Genomic DNA, 19755 nt, shown 5'->3' on the forward strand with positions numbered 1-19755 from the left:
TACATGCAATTAATAAATTACTTATATATTGATAACAGTATTAGATAACTAACTAGATATAACTATCTAGATATCTGTTTGCGTAATTTACTACGTAATTGCTGATGCACTGCTAAAAATTTCTGGGAAAAATTGGTTAAATGACTATTTATTTAATTGTAATTTTGTCATATTAAAAAAAATAGTCAAATAACCATATATAAGATGGTATTTGAAATATTAACTGTGAGAAAAACAGTTTATTAAATGCTTTCTCCAAATACGGTTTAACAATCATAATTTTGTAGCACCATCTGGATTAACCTAATGAAACCACTTAGTTCCTTGCAGCTGGGCACATACATTATAGCCTTGTGAACTAATCTGTCAATTTCTTGACCAAGAGGATGGAGGTTCGAGTCCCTCATTGACATTACACTATTTTACCGTTCTTTTTAACACATGAAGAGTTTACAGTGCATGCACTCTCCACTTTGTGACCCTGGACTATTAGAATACGATACTCTCATTCACATTAGATATAAAGCTGTTTAACACAAAAAAGTCTTGTATTTCCCCTCTTTTACGACAGGGGAAGCAACCAGATAACCTAATTAAACCACATTAAACGGTTCATTTGATAAAACACAACTCAGCCACAACCTAACTCCAATTCCCACTTACCTAACTAAAAACCTAGCTCTAATGTCCAATTAAATTGTTTCTTTTCCGGTTTCGAAACCATACTATAAGAGGGTTTAAAACAGTAAAGTTAAAAATTGTTCTTTTCTGTAAACTTTACGGTTAATTAGATGGACATACGGATACTGGTTATTTTATCATAATTTTGGAAAGAAAAGTTTAGCAGTGCGGGAGAAAATAGCTTCCTAGTGTCAGTTTCTCTTCTTGACCTCACGCTAACCATTAATGTTACCCATATTTATGTAAATAAAGCCTTCTTCAGCAAATACTTGTATTACTGTGATTTTTGAAACCAATGCTTCTACAAACATAAATAATTAACTTAATATAAATTGTTAGAATTCCAAGTGAGTTTTTGAGTCCAAGTAACGCTGGCCCTATTCTTTTCCCTGAATGATAAAAAAAAAATTAATTTCATTTCCCAATGCGTAGTTAAATTTCTCGTATTGCAGTAAATTTTCCTTCCAATGCTTTTTCAAACATATATAAATAAATTAAGAAATGAGTGGTCAAAATTTCAACACTAAAATCATTCAATATCTTAACTTGTATTTTTTTCATAAGTAAAGTTCCTTGACTGTATACAACGTAATCCCTATTCTTTGTTCCAAACGGTATTTAAAATTTTTCTTTAGAATACAGAACAAGTCGAAATACTTGCGTTATAGTACTAATTATTTTTCAAAATAATGATAAATAAATTAAGATACACGTAGTTCCTACAAGAAACTTCTATTTTCATAACTAAATTTCCTTAAATGTAAGTTATCCCTGTTCTTTTCCCCAAACGGTAAAAAAAAAGAAGCAACTTTCGAGTTCTAATTTGATTTTAACTTCTTCACAGTAATCCAGTGTTCTTGATAAAAGGTTTGAAAGATATAATTTCATCGGATTAAAAATTTTACTCGTCGTTTTTCATCATGTGCTTGGGAAAAAGAAATAGGGAAAAACGGGAATGCATTATTATCATCAAGGGTAAAAAATGATACACGATCAAGAGTCGACAGGAAGATTATTTAGTGCTTTCAGAAAAGAAGGCTGAGAAACAGTAGCCGGATAGTATCATTATCAGGACACTATCAATGTCGTTAGGGGATGCAAGGGGTGATCTTTTCATGCGAGATATTGATTATAAGAATGGATAAAGAGTAGGGAGGTCAGAATCATAGAATTGATGTTCTTAATGTTCTTAAAAACAACTTCATTTCAGGAAGAAGAATTGATTCCCAAAAGTATAATACAGTCTTAAAAGTTAAATCCATAAATTTTTGACGACATTAAGTTGTTACAGAGTACTTTTTGAAATTTTTTCTATTGAGAAAAATCCTGCAAACGTAACTTATTCTAACGTAACTCTAAACGTAACGAGATTTTGATCAAAAGAATAAATTATGAGTAGAGGAGTCAGAATCAGAGAATTAGTGTTCTTAAAAACAATTTTATTCCTGGAAGAATTGATTTTTAAAAGCGTAATATAGTCTTAAAAGTTAAATCCATAAATTTTTGACGACATTAAGTTGTTACAGAGTACATCATGGAATTTTTTCTATTGAGCAAAAAATCTTGCAAACGTAACTTATTCTAACGTAATTCTAAACGTAACGAGATTTTGATCAAAATAATAAATTAGGAGTAGAGGGGTCCGAATCAGAGAATTAGTGTTCTTAAAAACAATTTTATTTCTGGAAGAATTGATTTTTAAAAGTATAATATAGTCTTAAAAGTTAAATCCATAAATTTTTGACGTCATTAAGTTGTTACAGAGTGCTTTATGTTATTTTGACTATTGAGCAAAAAATCCTGCCAACGTAACTCTAAACGTAACGAGAATTTGATCAAAAGAATGAATTAAGAGAAGAGAGGTCGTCAGAATCAAAGAATTGGCGTTCTTAAAATAATTTTGTTCCTGGAAGAAGAATTGATTCCTAAAGGTATAATATAGTCTTAAAGGTTAAATCCATAAATTTTTGAAGACGCCAAGTTGTTACAAAATGCTTTTTGTCATTTTTTCCATTGAGCAAAAAATCCTGCTAACGTAACTCTAAACGTAACAAGATTTTGATCAAAAGAATGAATTAGGAGTAGAGAGGTCAGAATAAAAGAATTGGTGTTCTTAAAAACAATTTCCTTCCTGGAAGAAGAATTGATTTTTAAAAGTGTAATATAGTTCTGCAAATGAAATTGATCGAATTTTGATGACATTAAGCTGTTGCAGTGTGTTTTATGTAAATTTTTCCATTGGAGTAAAATCTCACAAACGTAACTTATAAATAAACTTTCTATGCAAAATTTAATGCACAATGATATACCTAATTACTGTTATGGTACACAATTAAAATATTTAAAATTTGCAAAGATTTTTAAAATATTAATGCTTAAGTTAAATGGTTAAAAATCGATTTACACATTTTAAAATATTCATAAAAAGTAGTAACATAGATTTAAGTGCTACTGTTCTTCACAATTTTATTTAAAATAAATCTACGCTATTTTTAAGCGTTACAATTCTTTTAAGAATTTATTGAAACCTTTTGGATTATTGATTGAGAGTATGCCTTGTTGTTTTGAACTGAGTGACTTAGAATTCTTAAGAAGAACAATTTAAACAATTTGAAGTTGTTAACGGAAATAAAATTTATTAATTGAAAATTTTCTCATTTTTTTCTTACATTTTTTTCTTACATTTCTTTCTAATACAATGCAGAAAACTTGAACTTTTCAAGCACTTAATCATATCAATTAAATATGACGCTAGTGAAGATTTTATGGTTGCGTTAAAATCACCTTACATCACTTCAAAATCGGAAAACTTAGTTTTTTATATTGTTCAATTTATTTACCAGTTAAGTTCTATTATACAAAAAAAAGACGTTGAAAAATACGAAACAAAGCAGTTTTTTTCTTTCAGAAAGTTACGAAATTTGAAGGAGTATAATAGTTTACGTTTTCAAAACTTCAATTAAAAAATTCTAAATTTCAAAAGATTAAACTTAGATTAATCTTTTGAAAGATTAATCTTAGATTAATCTTTAGTAATTTAAACTAATCTTTAGTAAAAACTTAGATTTTAAAAAATTGTTATTTTGTTCTTTTTTTAATCGAACTGAAAATTTCATGTTTCAATTGAATAAAAAAACTGATGAAAAAATTAGATAACAAAAAATTTAAAAGTGATTACTTACTAGTAAAGTCAATAAAGATGAAAAAGGCAATTAAAAATTTTTATTCACTAGATTATTTTTGAGGATATTAAAGGTTATTTTTAAAGAGAACTTTCATGAATGGAATTATTTTTTCACATTATGCATAAACTCATTTTGTAACTAATTCTTTAGCTGTTCCTCTTTATTATTATACCACATCTGTGCTTTATCTTTTGAAAGCAATATTAGCGAGCTTAACAGAGTTTTTAACGCTTGGAATATAGCCAGAAAGTAGATAATCTCGGCTGGCTTTTGTAACTGCAGACCAAACTTTCTAGCTGCTAAAGAGTTTCCGCTTTCGCTTGGAAATTCCGCCAGAAAATATTGCTACATTTTTCTGATATTTTTCAGTTTCTCCATCATCAATCTACTGAAAAGCATTTGGCTATAGTCTAAATTCCGTTTTGCCTTCCGCCAAGCATATTCGTCACTTTTATGTTGTAAGTTGGCACAATTTTAAAAATAGTCTTGAAAAATTGAGCATTGAAAAAGAAAAACGGCTCCAAGAAAAAAAAAGTATAAAGATAGGAGAGATTAAAAAGTACTTCGATATCGTAAGATTCTCAATGTTTAAATTAATATTCACAATGTTTAAATTAATATTGCAATGCTTGGTATCGCCATACCTTGTTTCACTTCACTTAGTTTTCATAAAATTGAAAGTCTTGTTATTTTAAAATCTAATTGTATTGTTCTAATTGTATTTAAACATAATTTAATTGTATTTAAACACTCTTTCAAAACAAAACGTGCGTGGTGTTGGTGCGGCGTTACACGTGTGGTGTTGGTGCTGCTTTAGGGGGGCGTTTGTCAGCTTCCAATTAACCTCTCGTCCGTAGAAAGAGTAACAAAGCCGAGAGAAATAAACCACAATAAATAAAATAGAAACAATTTAATGTTCCTCGGGTAGCCCGGTACCATATGATCCACGGGCTGGTACCAGTCCGCTGCCCGGGGTTGGGGACCTCGGGTTCATAGCATGCATAAAAGTTCGAACATACATTTTTTATTCCAACGGACAAAAGGAATTAGATCTAGTTGAAAGAAAAATCACACCGACAAATAGTGAAATGTTTTATTTTGGAATTGGTCCCGAAATAGTCAAAAATAAGCCAACACTGTCAGCAAGCAAAAAGCTGAGAGTAAAAAAAAAAAAGGTTTAAGAAAGAGTCACCAGAAAATTAATGGTTGATCTCAGAGGGTTAAGAACTTCGTGGATGTCGCGAGTGTAGAAAGTGGGAATGAGTTGTGGTTTAGCAACGGGAAACTTTCGATTTTTTTTCTTCTGTGGATTTGGTCTCAAAATTGTATTGAAACACAGAATATGTTTAATCTTTTGATTTTCATTTTTTTGAATAGATGAACTTTTTGTTGGTATCTCGTATCTTTTCGTCTAACAATATTTTTAGAAAATAAGAAAACGTTCGCTTTAATATATATACATATATATATGATTTGATACAATTTCTATCAAGTGACACCATAAACTCAGGTATGCTCTAAATATAGGCAAGACTATAGTTGTTATAAATCTTTTTATCAGATCGTCTTAAGTAATAATTTAAGTAGTGTTTAAAAATTAGTTATACATTGAGCATTTATTTAGATTCATTTCGTTGGGTAGTCTTCAGTGGTATTCAAAAATATTGTTGCTGTTGAACAGTTAGTTAAACGTTTAGTACTTTTTAAGGATTTATTTTTATTGAAATAAAAACTTAGTTAGGAAGTAATTATTTAAATTTATTATCAATCCTTTTCAAAATGGCTGTAGAAATTTTAAATATAAAGGGTGCTATAATGTCGCATACTGTCATACCAATTATTGATGACGGAGCTTGCCTTTTTCGAGCAATAGCATATAATACGATATTCAATTTATGGATCGAGAGGTGCGTGAGAAAGAAGTGCAACACATAATGAAACATCGGGATGAGTTTTCTAGCTTCTCTCACTACAGCGATGGAAATAATCTTAATACTTCTGCTGTTCTGAAGTTTTCTGAACTTACAGTGTTTAGAGTGACTTAATAGGACAGATCATTTACTGATAACGAAAAAAAGCTATTAATAAATATAATAAAAATAAAAAGATATAATATCAATATTGTATGCATCTATACAATATTGTATGTATACATTTAAAATAACTTTTTAAACAGAAAGGTTATACTATCAAAATAACTTTAAGAGAAAAATATTTTGTGTAACAACTAGTGAACAATTTACAAACAATAAAAAATTTGATATTTTGAACTTGATAAACTTTAAGAGATCAAATTTTTAGTGTTTGTAAATTGTTTGCAGATTTGATATTGAAAAATTTTTATTTTTGTATATGACCTTGTAATTTGAAAAAAAAAATTAAATCAACAGAATTTTTAATAGTGTATTAACACAAAAGAAAGAAATGAGTGATGCAATAATTAAATCCCTTAAAAAAATGAATAGATATTGTTAAATGAAGATTAGCTGCCTAACGTATTTTAAAATTTGCCTAAATTTAATATTATGTATGTTTTGATTTAAAAGCGATTTGTTTGTTCTATGGACGCCATTAATTTATTGAATTATTTTTTTAGTGTGCATTGGAAAGTGGACACTTTTTAATTTTTTTTATGTAGTTACATGTAAAAAGCGTTTTAACAGCTTTTTTTTCAAATAGAAGAACAACAACCGTTAATTCAATTAAGGGCAAAATGAAGAAATAATTGATAAAGTATAACTTTATCTTTCAGAAAACAGATAAATATTTCATAAAAACTGTAGTTGGATAACCTATTTTCCACTTATGCTTAAACTTATTTGCTTATGTTTTGAATTACAAAAGAAATATTCGTGCATGGGATGCAAGTAATTTTTTTAAACTTTATTCTATAGAATCGCATAAGCAGATTATGTAATTATTAAGTGTTCTATAGTGTCGCATAAACAGCATAAGTTTTTTTAAATTTTATCCAGTTACGTGTAGAAAGTGTTTTAACTCCAGTTTAAAATACATTACGAACAGTCAATGATATTATACTAAATTATACTTATAAAATATTTAAAAACACAAAATATGAAAAATATCTAACTTCCTTAGTATATTATTACACATAATAATAATTTTAGAACATTTAGACGAAGAACATTTAGAGAATTTTTTTTAAGCAACAACTCTCAAGGCCAGAATATTGCTGGAATACATTTCAGAAGCAAATTTTCAATTCATACGAACACCATACTAAAGACATAAATAATAAAAATGAACAGGATTCCTGTGCTCAAGTAAAACGAAATCGATTGCAGTCATTTTTCTTAATTTAATTTATTCTTAATACTGAAGCGAAAAAGGGTGATAAAATATGTTTTTCTTCTTAGAAACGAACATTTCTGACTCAATTTTCCTGAAAAATTCTGATTTAAGATTATATGCCTACTATATGTATCACATTTGCCTAAAAAGCACTTCTACTTATCGCCTTAATTTGTGATAATGCTTTAAATAAAATTTTTTAAAAATATTTTCTATTGAGGCGATGGAGGAACGTTAAAGCGGCAGAACCAACATTTTCTATCTACTCTAAAATTAGGGTTAGTACAATGCTGTTGTATGAAGCTTGAATTAATTCTTGTTGGGAAGAATGTATAATCATGCCTCAGGGATTTTATAAAAAACTGATTGTAGGAATATATTGGCTACTTAAAACGTATCAAAACAAACAGCCGGTGCAATTAATGACTACTACATGGAATTATAAAGTATTTTGAAAGAGAAAATGAGAAAAAAAAAATAATGCTGATCATTAATTAACCCTTTAGAGGCTGTGGAAGTATACATCTTACCTGCTTAATTAATTTTTAAATTTATGATGGGAAATTATTTTCCGATCAGTGATTTGAACGACTATCTGTTGATAGCTTCAGAAATATGTATAAACCAATGAATATTTTTTTTTTTTACATAAATCTGTGTAGCAGTAAAGATTTGCTTAGGGTCAAGAGGAGAGGCCAACACTGGGGAGCTATTTTCCCTTGAGAGTTGATGCTTTCGTAGTTTATTATTTCTCAACGAGTTTAATTGCATTTATAAACACATAATTTAGAAATTCGGTTTTTTATAAGATCATAAGTCCAAGTTTATGGTTAATTCATTATAATAAGTCAAATTTTTAAATTTCCTGAATAGGGTCTTAAAAATCAAACTTATGTTAAGTAATAAGCTAAATGGATATATTTTTATATATCCAACACAATCCTAAAAATAGGCTCTATAAAGAGTTAACCAGTATGTAAATAACAATAATAAAATTTGACAGAATAACTAAAATATCGAAAATGTTGGAGACATGCTGAATTAGTAACCGTAATCAGCTAACCGACAATAAATTGTAAACAACTTAGTAATTTCAGAGAAGGATCCTTATTTATAAAATGCCAATTATCGTTTAGTTACATTTCAAAACCAATCTTCAATTCGTAACGGCATTTGACAGAAGACATAACAACAATTTACGAGTTATCTACCTCAGGATACAAGTAAAGTCAAATTGACCAACAGTTATTTTTCTTAACTATCAGTCCAATCCTTTTATTTATTCCAAATAAAAAAAACAGTAAGAGGTTGACTTTATCTTCGAGGTATAATGATTTGATAAAAAACCCTTGATTTTATTGCATTATATTGTTTTTTTTTAACTGCATTAAAAAAAGCTGCTGGTGCAATTTATGACCACTACCTGAAATTATTTTGAAACGGAAAATAAAACTATTGATGCTGTTCATTATTTAACTTTTCTATTTTCCAGAGTAACATTAAAACTTGCCACAATAACTTAGCAATAATGCAATTTATCAGAATAGCTTAAATATCGAAAATGTTTGGGGGACAGACTGAATAAATAACCGTAATCAGCTAATAGACAGTAAGTCCTAGACAACTTAGTAAACTTAGACAAGAATTCTGAAAGCCCTCAATATCGTTTAGTTATCATTTCGAAACCAATCTTCAATTCAACGGGAAAAATGAACGGGGTTTTCTATCTCAGGCTTCAAGTAAAGTGAAATCGACCAGCAGTCATTTCTCTTAACTATCTTCCCAATCCAATCCATTTATTCCAAATACAAAAACAGAAAGTGGTGGACTTTATCTTCGGAGTATACTGATTTGATAAAAAAAAACATGGTTTTATTGCATTATATTGGTTTCTTTAACTACATTAAAACAAGCTGCTGGTGCAATTTATGACCACTACTTGAAATTATTTTGAAACGGAAAATAAAACTAATGATGCTGTTCATTATTTAACTTTTATATTTTCCAGAGTAACAATAAAATTTGCCACGATGACTTAGAAATAATACAATTTATCAGAATAGCTTAAATCTCGAAAATGTTTGAGGGACAGACTGAATAAATAACCGTAATCAGCTAATAGACAGTAAGTCCTAGACAACTTTGTAAATTTAGACAAGAATTCTGAAAGCCCTTCAATATCGTTTAGTTACCATTTCGAAACCAATCTTCAATTCAACGGGAAAAATGAACGGGGTTTTCTATCTCAGGCTTCAAGTAAAGTGAAATCGACCAGCAGTCATTTCTCTTAACTATCATCCCAATCCAATCCATTTATTCCTAATACAAAAGCAGAAAGGGGCGATAAAATGTCTTTATCTTCCGGGAAACGGGCAAAAGGGGTCAAATTCTGACTTAAACGTAGATGTCAGCTCCTTTTCCTGTTTCCAGATATCGCGTCTTGAAATATGGTGGAATCAATGGCTGATTTGTTAACTGTCATCTCTTTTCGGGTGCATCGAATAGAGGGGACATTAGAAGATTAGCCTATCGATTATTGAACGACCTAATGGAGCAAGGAATGCTTCCGTTTTCTCAAGAGAAAGAATAGGAACAAGATAACCATTTACTTACTGACTTAATACAAGAATTAAAAATGAATTATTGATGCTTTTAAAGAAACAAACAATTTTTTTTCTTTGTGAATGTTCCCTATATCTTCGCAAAAGCTGCATAGAAATGGATTTTTTAAAAAGTTTTTTTTTTTGCCTGTTTTTGTTTTGAATTTTATTTTGAGACTTATTCCTTTCATATTTGAAAAAAAAAAATATGAAATGATATTTTTTATTCAACCCAGTCACTTTGTGATACCTCTTGGGATATTTTGTAAAATTTCAAATGTTTCAGTTTTGTATATTTTGGGTTTAATATTTTTCTTTTAACTTTTACAGTAAAGTATATTTTTATAGCTATCGGAAATTCAATTTTTATAATTCTTTTTAACGTAGATACTCAGAATATTTAATATTTTATGCGAATAATGCAGTAATAATTATTTTCATATTCACATTAATGATAGGTTATAAAAATTGGTAATAGTATAGTTTTTGTTTATTATACAACTGTTGTAAATAACAATAATAGGTAATAAACGATGAAAATCGTTCCGAATACCTTTTATAATTACTAAGTGAATTCACCAGACCAAAATATAATATTTATAATATTTCAATAATTTTGACCAGGTCAACAATATATATATATATGTAATTTTATTTAGCTATTTTTAAAAAAATAAAGGTTATTCTTTCTATTAAAATATCAGAACGATATTTGTGTTGTTTGTTTTTTGACATGTTGTTTTGATGATAATGCTAAATACGTTTTGAAGTATAAAAGTAAAAATATCAAATATTTTCTTTAAAAAATATTTTAAATGTTCGTATTTTAGAATGTAATGTTTAATAAAGTCAAAAATAGTTGTTTAAAAAAAAGATATCCAAACTTGAGAAAAAAATGTTAAGTTTAGAGAGTTTTTCAAATCAATTATTTACAGACACATTAAATAAAATTAATTGAATACGAACTAAATACAAAATTAAATTAAAAAAAGAAGGTACTAACTTACCTTCAAAAAAACAAAGCTTTAGTACAACAGAACTGACCTAAAAATAAGAAAACACCATATACGTAAAATGTGCTAAATATATTAAGAACAAAAGTTGCTCATAAAGTTTAAACATATGAAAGTTAAGTAGATACATTTACTTAATTTATTTTAACAGTTTTAAATAAAGATATTGGAATTTGTGTAAAAAAGTAGGTTCAAAACGTCTTACATGGTACATAGAAAAAAGCATTCTGGTAAAATTACCGTATGTCTGGTAATAAAATCAAAATATAGGGTATTTATAAACCATTCACTTGATAATTTTTCCGTTCATACGGTATGGTATGGAAATTCTGGTTTTCAAAATTATAATTCTTATTACCAAACACTTAGTAAAAAATTCAAAACTGGAAAGTAAATTTATCCAAATAAATAGCTTTTATGCCATGCTCTAAAGTATCATGATAAAATTAGCAAATTTTCCCATACTTATTAAATTTTATCACATATTACAACACTATATTTCACAGTTAACTTAACCAAAACACAGTTAAGTTAACTTACCAACGCGCTTTGGTAAAGATTACCTAGCTTTTTCGGTGTTTCCACAGAGTCAGAAACACGGTGAGTTTAACTGTATTCTAGTTGGTAGTTTTGATCACTCTTTTTTCCACATTGTAATATGCACACAAATAAAAATATCACAGCAATGAAAAATATTGTTACCATATTACAGACTGAAAGTAATTATGAATATTAATTTGAGAACAATTCTTTTATTTTTGATACAAAATCTCTTTTTGTTCTTTATTTCCAGACCTAATATAAAATTAAACTCTGCACTGTAAAAAATTCCGAATCAAATTACGGTAAAACCCATTTTTCCCGGAACCTGTCATGAAAGTGAAAATAAGATATGTCATAATTTTTACAGTAACAATTATAGTAAAATCACTGTAATTAAATATTTTTTTGTGTAAAAATTACGGTATGGTATTTTACGATAGAAATGGATTTTACGGATAATGCCCACAAAGTGCTGGTAATTTATTCCGTAATTTGATCCGGAATTTTTCAATGTAGCTCGGTTAAATCTACACTTCAAGCAAATTTTCAAACATTCATTGGTTGTGAAATATTTACCAACATAATCTTAAAATTGATCTTCTGGCGTGTACTCAAAAGGATTATGCATACGGTAAGTATTTGTTTTCGGGTTCGTTATTAGTTTCCGATCATGTAATTTAAAGTGAAAATGCTAATTTCGCATAGACGATTATAAATTCTGCACCATAGCGATTGAAGGAGGAAACGATAGTTCAATATTAATTTTATATTTATCCATCAGTTTATTTATTTCATAAGCTATTTCGAAATGAAAAGTCTATAAGCCTACCTACAGGCATACAATAATAGGTACTTTATCTATTTAGATGAAAAATTCTTATTAAAAGTTTTGGTAAACCAAAATGTGTAATCTTGAAGTTTATCTACAATGTTAAAACGTGTTTATAATGACTCAATCATTTCAAGATAACTGAAGGGTTATTGTATCTTGAGATTTCCTTAGTCATGAGCTGTAAATGTATGAGTGCATATGCATATAAATGTTTATGCATGGGTTGTGAAACGTATCTGATATCATTTTACTGTTCTTTCACATGCTTCTTTCTAAACTTTTCCGAAATTTAGGCTAGCAAGAAATAATTTGTTAGTATCAGCTGTTTATGAAGATTACTGTTCACAAATGTGTGTTTTTTGTATATGATAATGCATTCATTTGAAGTTTTAATGAACCTTAGAACAGAAGAGGGCTTAAAAAAATGTCTGTTCTAAGTAATATCTGCTGGGTGTTACTTTGACTCAATCATTTTATTTTAGTGAAATTACATTGTGCTTCACATATTTGGTCAAATTTCCCCTACACGCGAAACAAGCTTTTGCTCACAGCTAAATGAATGTGCTTCAATATTTTTTAAATCTAAATATTTCATTTACCAACAAAATAGCATTCAAACAAATGATATAATATTGTCATGCAATCCTGTAAATCATTTCAGTAATAGAAATAAAGCTGATTTTAAACATTATTGGTCATGGCCAAAATTTGAATCTGTAATACTGCCTCAGTAAAAAAGTGTTATGAAGAAAGCTTTCGACATTTAATCAACGCAACTAATCAAATTTAATATTAAATTTATATAAATATTTTTATAATAAAACTCTTATTTTGAGAAAAAGAAACAGAAGAGCGCTAATATTTTTATTACTTTCTATTTCATGTAGATATTAGTAATTTTCAAAGCAAAAATTGTGCAATTTAGAGTTAATAAGGGAGAACTTTTTCTATCTTGAGTTTAAAATTGCATTCAAGTGAAAAATTGCAAGACAAGCAAAAAAAGATTGCAAGACAAGCAAAAAAAATTTCTTTTTTGAATTATAAAAATTCGTAAATTTTTTTTTCACCAAGAAATAAAATTGAAAACACTGAAAACCAAAATACCAAATCTAAATACCAAATAAAAAAGCAATAAAGTTGAAATAAGAGCATAAAATTTAAGAATCGAACATTCTTTAGCAAAGAAAAAGGGTTTTATAGAGAATTCTTTGAATAAATGCTACACATTTAAGGTGACTATTCTTTGTAAAACTCACACTTTTTATTCGCTTTTATTTTTTCAAAACGCAATAAACAAGTAGTCAATTCAAAAACTTTCCGAACGCGTTGTTTCCTCTCAAATACACGAATCTTAGGCACGCGTGAATGTCCACCACTTGTTTATTTGTTATTTCTAGATCCATTAAACTTGAAAAAAAAAATGAAAAAAAAAATAGAACTCTTGAAACTTTTTCCCCCACTCTCAACATCAATAAAGTTAGAATGAAAAGAGTTTAAAAAGAATGGGAATGTTTTAACATTCATTCTGAACTTTTTTTTTTGTTTGAAATGTTTTAAGACAACTTTTTGTATTTTATTTTTGGCAACGGTAAAGTACCCTTTTCAATCTTGGTATGTCACACCGGTTTGGTTTGTTTCGTTTTTGGTTATTGGAATGAATGGAGCGAACAAAAGAGGAAATGAGCAGTTAATTCCGATCTGCAAGTGAGTTTTTATTGACTTGCAAGATGTAAGTGCATATGTATGTTTTTCTTCGATTCTTTTTTCAACCCATCGTATGGCCCATTTTAATTGATTTGGCATAAAAAGGAGAGGATTTGAGATGAATTGAGAAGAATTGTATATTTTCAACATGGCACAGCATCCAAGGTTTCGTGGCCAAAATTAGTATTTCGATAAAATTTGTTTCAAAATTTGGGGGTTTTTATTTAGGGGTTTTTATGTGCAGGTAAATTGAATTCATAGTTAAAATTTTGAAATACACTAAAAATACCCGAAAAAAACGAACAAAATGGCGGCTGAAATATGGGGAGCAAAAATAAAAAAAAAATATTATAATGCGTTCAAATAATTAAATATAGCAATAAAAATATAATAATTTTCGTATTTTTATATTAAAAATGAAAAACAAATTATATTTCCGAAGTAATATTACAAAATAACGCGAATTAATTTCAAAATAACGCGAAAACATGGAAAAAACAACATGATTTTTGTTTTTTGGTATATTTAGTCCACCTTTGCAATGTGGGCAAAGTGGGGCAGGTTTTTTCGAAGGAAGAAACATCAAAGAAGACGACAAAAAAAAAGTTTAGCTTATTACCTCGTGGAACTTTTTGGAGATAAGTTTCGAAAGTGATTCAAACATTGTAAAATGTCAAATGATAAGATATAAACTATAAGTTTGTCAAGAGTATTAACTAATCCAACAAATTGAAAAATTGTACTATAATTTCAGACTAATTACTCTGATGAAAATATAACAGTAAGGTGAAATTCCTATAGATATTTCTAAAATATAAATGTAAAAGTTACATTAAAAAATTTTTTTTTAAGCATATTTTTCACTACATTGTACTCTCGTCGGTTTAAAAAGTAAATTATAATGTTTGGAATGAATATGAATACCTAATTTGGGCGATATTAAAACTGCCTACACATATTTTAGTTGAAAATGTAATTTTGACTTTTGGTCAAAGATCATGGTTTTCTGGCCCACAGTGCATGAAAGAGCAATTTTTGCAACGGAATGTTTACAGGACCAACAATTGCTATATTTACAACGCCTACATTAAAAAACATAAATTTTCCCGTTAAATGCTTAAAGGAGTGGTTCTTTAATATTTTTCTTTTAAATGATTTTTTTGGTGTAAAAATGATTGTAATTCGTATTAGGGCTAATCTCCTGACAGAATAGCTCATCTTGGTGCCCTCGAGTCTTTCTTCATTAATATCAACACAGATTTGTTCGCAAACTATTTCATCCCTGCTTTTACTCTGTCATTGCGTATGAAAATATATTCTAATCCGGTTTACCTTCTTCAGCCGTTACCAACCTCTCAACTACCGCGGTTTCACTTCCCCATTGCATTTTTTTTTATTTAAATATATATAAATTGTGTTTAAACAAATATTAATTTTCTTTAAATTTATATTTGTTTGCAATTGTGCATTTTATACTCTGCTTCTATTTTATTTATCAGGTGTTGTTTTGAAGAAAAGTGTTGTGTTTGAGCACTCGAAGCATGGATACCTTTTTTCCAAGCAAAAAAAAAGCTCCCTTTATTTTAAAGTACCATTGCTGTTGTCTTAAAAAACACTTTTTACGTGAATCAAGAGGAATGTAGATATTTTTACTTTATCAAGGTAGGTTTAACTCATGCTAAATGATACAAGCTTGAACCTGTTTAAAGTATACTTCTGCATGCTAAAATTATTCAGTAAAATAAATGAAATGCATGTCTGAAACTAATACTTTTCATTCGAATGAGGAGATGTGAATAGTTCTACCTGATTTTAAATTTTTTTATCAAGTTTACTAAATATTACTAGAATATATATTTTAACAGAAATTAACTGCTCACATAGTTTTGGCTACTTCTTACCGGAGCATTCTTTAATTGGTCGTTAAAAAATAAATTGAGCATTAAAATGATTAAATATTATAAACGCATTCTAAATAAATTTTTTTTAAAAAAAAGGCAAACCTCATTTCAATTTGTGATCTATTTTCCTTTTCTGATTGGGATGATAGCTACAATTTCCATCATATAGGGATTCAAAGAAGAAACTTAAGAATAATAACTTAAAAACAAATTTTATAATTGGCTCTGAACGACCGACCCAATTCTAAGTTAGCAACTATCAATGCTCAACATTGTAGTCTTGTGATCACCCAAAAGGTAAAGGAACTCCTGGGTCAAGTATTTGGAGAAGCTAGTCTTCCTGGAGACCTTTTTGATGGAACTAACCAGCATTTACGCTACATGGAAAGGAAGAAAATCTCTCACAGTTAGCACAGCATAAAAGGGACTCTAACCCATGATCCGTCTACCACTGGGGACGTTTTTCGTCAGCACTGTGGTAGGTGAAAGCCGGATGCATAATTCATATCGATCAGCCATCACTGGAATTCTAACCTAGTTCACATCGTTGGAAGCCGAGTGCCTTAACTCCCGAGCCACCACTGCTCATACGGTGCGAATCTATAAAAATAAGCTTTATTTATTTAAAAACTTTTATTTTCTTCCAAAATACTTACTCGTTGTTTTCGGGACACCCGAAATTCACGCGGAAAACGCAAGTGCAGGCGTTCATATATTTAGTTTGAAATTGAGAAACATTAGTGAAGTCTAAATTGTTGACAATTTTATTAATTTTCTAAATAATGTGTTAGAGCTAAATAGCTTCTGCAACTGCTGGGACTAATGCAGACTCAAATACTACACGTAAACTGGAGTAAATGTAAGTTGTTAATTACGTTTCTTCTTAACAAATAGTCAATTCGATCTTTCAGTGGAAAATATTCAACAAACAAAGATTATCTGACGTAAGTGTGCCTAGCATGTACACCTGATGCATTATTCCACTCGAATGTATATAATTGATAGAACGCATTCGATCCTTAACTAGTTTAGAATCGAAACTTAATACCACTCCTAGTGTGCTACAGAGAGGTTTATTTGTCAATCAGTATAGCCTATATAGCTTATTGAGCTATGTTTGTTTAAGTACACGAATATAGACAAGACTGCATTCCTGTTTTTAAAGTAAACTAGCAGTTCTCAGTAAATAAATTATTAATGCGAATTTAAAAATCACTTCTTTGGCTTATTTTTAGATGATCATTATAGTTTTTGGAATCAAGTTCTTTCTCAGCTTTAATTGTGACCTACCTTTTTTTCCACTTTTATAACTAATTATTTCGATTATCGATATTGGTATTTCAATTTCTAAAAGAAACTCTGAGTTAACTCACTTTGTATTCTTTCTGTGTAGTTATGCTATCGTAGTCCTAACAATAAGCATAAGTTTGTAGAACAGTGAAATTTGGAGGCAATGAATTCAAATAATAGTAACATAATTTGTTATAAAGCGTGATAAACAAACGAAGAATTGTGTGAAATTATGAGGTAAAAAATTTAAATAATATAATTTGTCATATAAAGTATAATAAACAAACGTAGAATTGTTTGAAATTTCGATGTTATAAATTCAAATAATAATTTAATTTGTCATAAAGGATAATAAACAAATGAAGATTTATGTGAAATTCCGCGGTAATAATTTTTATAGAGCAATAAAATCGCGGTAGAATTGTTTTTTTTTGGCGGTAAAATCGCGATTTTAATTTTATTTACTGTAATAAGGAAACGATTTAAAGTTTTATTGTCTTCCAGCACCGAGCTTCAATTAAAATTTAAGGATTCTAGCTAATCGGAAATAAATCGAAATTTCAATTGGTGATGAATTTCTGTGGCAATGATAATACGGCAATACGTTTCGCTTGAGCCACGTTGTCTCAGGGGATATATCGCTCGCCTCCCAAAGTGGTGTCCCAGGTTTGAATCAAAGTGATGGCTGGTTGATATAAATTCTGCTCCCGGATTTCAAAAAATCACAGCGCTGACATAAAGTACCCCTAGTGTAAGATGGATTATGGGTTCGAATCCAGTCCTAATAACCAACGGGCTAACCCTTGGAGTTTCTCGTGGTTTTCTTCTTTATGTGAAGCGAATGCGGGTTAGTTCCATCAAAAAAGACGTCCACGAAGGTTAGTTTATACCAATGTGTGATCCAAGAACTCTCTTGCCTTTTGATTTGCGTCAAAAATTACAAGTCTACGGGGTTGAACATTGATAGTCGTCAAATCAAAATTGGGTTGACTATTCAGTGCTGGTTTTAAATCAAATAAATTTCGCTTGTAGAGCACGCAGAAAGGATTGAAATTTGTATTATCTAGAGTAGAGCTTCAGTTAAATTTTTACCATTGGAAAATGGTCAAAATTCCAATTTGTGATAAATTCCTTTAGTCGATAAAATAAAAAAAATCGCATCTGCTTACAATGGTCTAGATATAATAAAACCATTGCTGTTTGATAAGAAACATAGCAGTAGTAGAAATTTGAGAGCTATAGCTAATTGAAAGAAGTTTAAAATTTGATTGAAAGATTCCACCTTCACAGACATAAACGTGAGTTTGTAAAAAGATTGTAAGAAATAAGGGCGAATGAAAAATCAGCTTATTAGATATTGGTGCTTCAGTTGAAAAGGCGAAAAAAATTTTTCTCATAAATTTAAACTTATTAAGTACATTTTAAAAAAAGATATGTAATAAGGACATAGATATGAAGATAAATAACTATGAATAAAAATGTTCACGTTTTATTTTTAGAGAGGTGAAGTTTAAAATAGTAACAGATTTGAGTTATTTTATAGTTTCATTCATTTTTTTAATTTTCCACCTGTGAGAAAAAAAGTTATATATTGATTTGTGTAGGAAAAAAAATAATGAAATGTATTTATTTATAATTTTTTTTCATTCAAACTTGTGAAGCAAGCTTTTGAAAAGGGAAAAAAATGAACAGATATTTTTTGATAAGTGTAAAACCTTACAAATACTTGAAGCGTATGATTCAAAAAAATGAAATTTCATTTCTTTTTATATTTGTATTTGTAAGTGAAGTCATTGACAGATAGGTTGTTGAAAAAGTGCTTTTATTATTTAGTGAAGCCTTATTATCGTTCTGTATTTTTCAAGTGTACTTTGATTTAAAACTTTTTTTTTTCATTTTCAACTTCAAATTAATTTGAAAACTATTTATTAGCAAAATTTCAAAAAAAATCTTCTTTTTCATTTCAAAATGTTGATGATAAATTGCGTGAATACTGTTGAAAAGTGGATACTATTCAATCTGAATTCTTTTCTCATGAAGAAATATATTTGAAAAAATCTAGACTTAAAAAAATTGCAACCGAATGAATTTTTATTACTATTATTTTCTTTTTACAATTGCTTATACATACAGCACAAGCATAATACAAATGATTTGTTTCATCTTGACATACTTGTAATTAGAACTTTGTATAATTTTTTCCAAGTTCAGAGAAAAAATAAAAGTAAACACTTAGTGTAACGTTTGATCTTATGATCGAATTTTCATGTAGTAGGGTTAAATCGTAATATTTGGAGAGCCTGGCCTTATATTTTAATTAATTTGCGTCGTATTTTAAGCAACGAAATCAGACACAAAAACGTATTTTCTTTGAATAATGTCTTTTTTGTTGTTGACAGATTTGGATTCCTGATTCAGGAAATTAGAAGAGTAGCAGAAATCTGGGAAATATGGTTCTAATAATTTATGCAGAATAGCGGTCGGAAGTTTGGGTGCCTTAATTCTTGCTTGGAGAAAGTCTGGTGAAAGTTTGGCGAACTACGCAAAATTTCTCTTTTTGCGTATGGTCTTTCTGAATAATTACGGAGTGAATCTACTTTGAATCGACCAATTTGGGGTTTAGAAGCATCAACAACAAGACATTTAAATTGAAGCCTGAAACACCCTTAATTAATTAGACATTAAGACTAATGA

The 19755-nt window shown here is 28.9% G+C and overlaps 1 protein-coding gene across 3 annotated transcripts in view; it reads right to left on the minus strand.

The window, feature by feature from the left end:
- Nucleotides 1-19755, minus strand: part of LOC107449163 (uncharacterized) — a 207075-nt gene that overhangs the window by 68626 nt on the left and 118694 nt on the right. For 2 of the 3 annotated variants that reach the window (XM_087159717.1, XM_087159715.1), the window contains one exon: nucleotides 10786-10822. The exons of the other annotated variant lie outside the window; for it this stretch is intronic. The gene's annotated coding sequence lies outside the window, so the exon portion shown is untranslated. The remainder of the gene's footprint in view (nucleotides 1-10785; nucleotides 10823-19755) is intronic. 3 annotated transcript variants of the gene reach the window in all.

Source organism: Parasteatoda tepidariorum, chromosome 3, assembly GCF_982258835.1.
Source record: "Parasteatoda tepidariorum strain Cologne lab strain chromosome 3, Ptep-v5.0, whole genome shotgun sequence".
Lineage (NCBI taxonomy): Eukaryota > Metazoa > Arthropoda > Arachnida > Araneae > Theridiidae > Parasteatoda > Parasteatoda tepidariorum.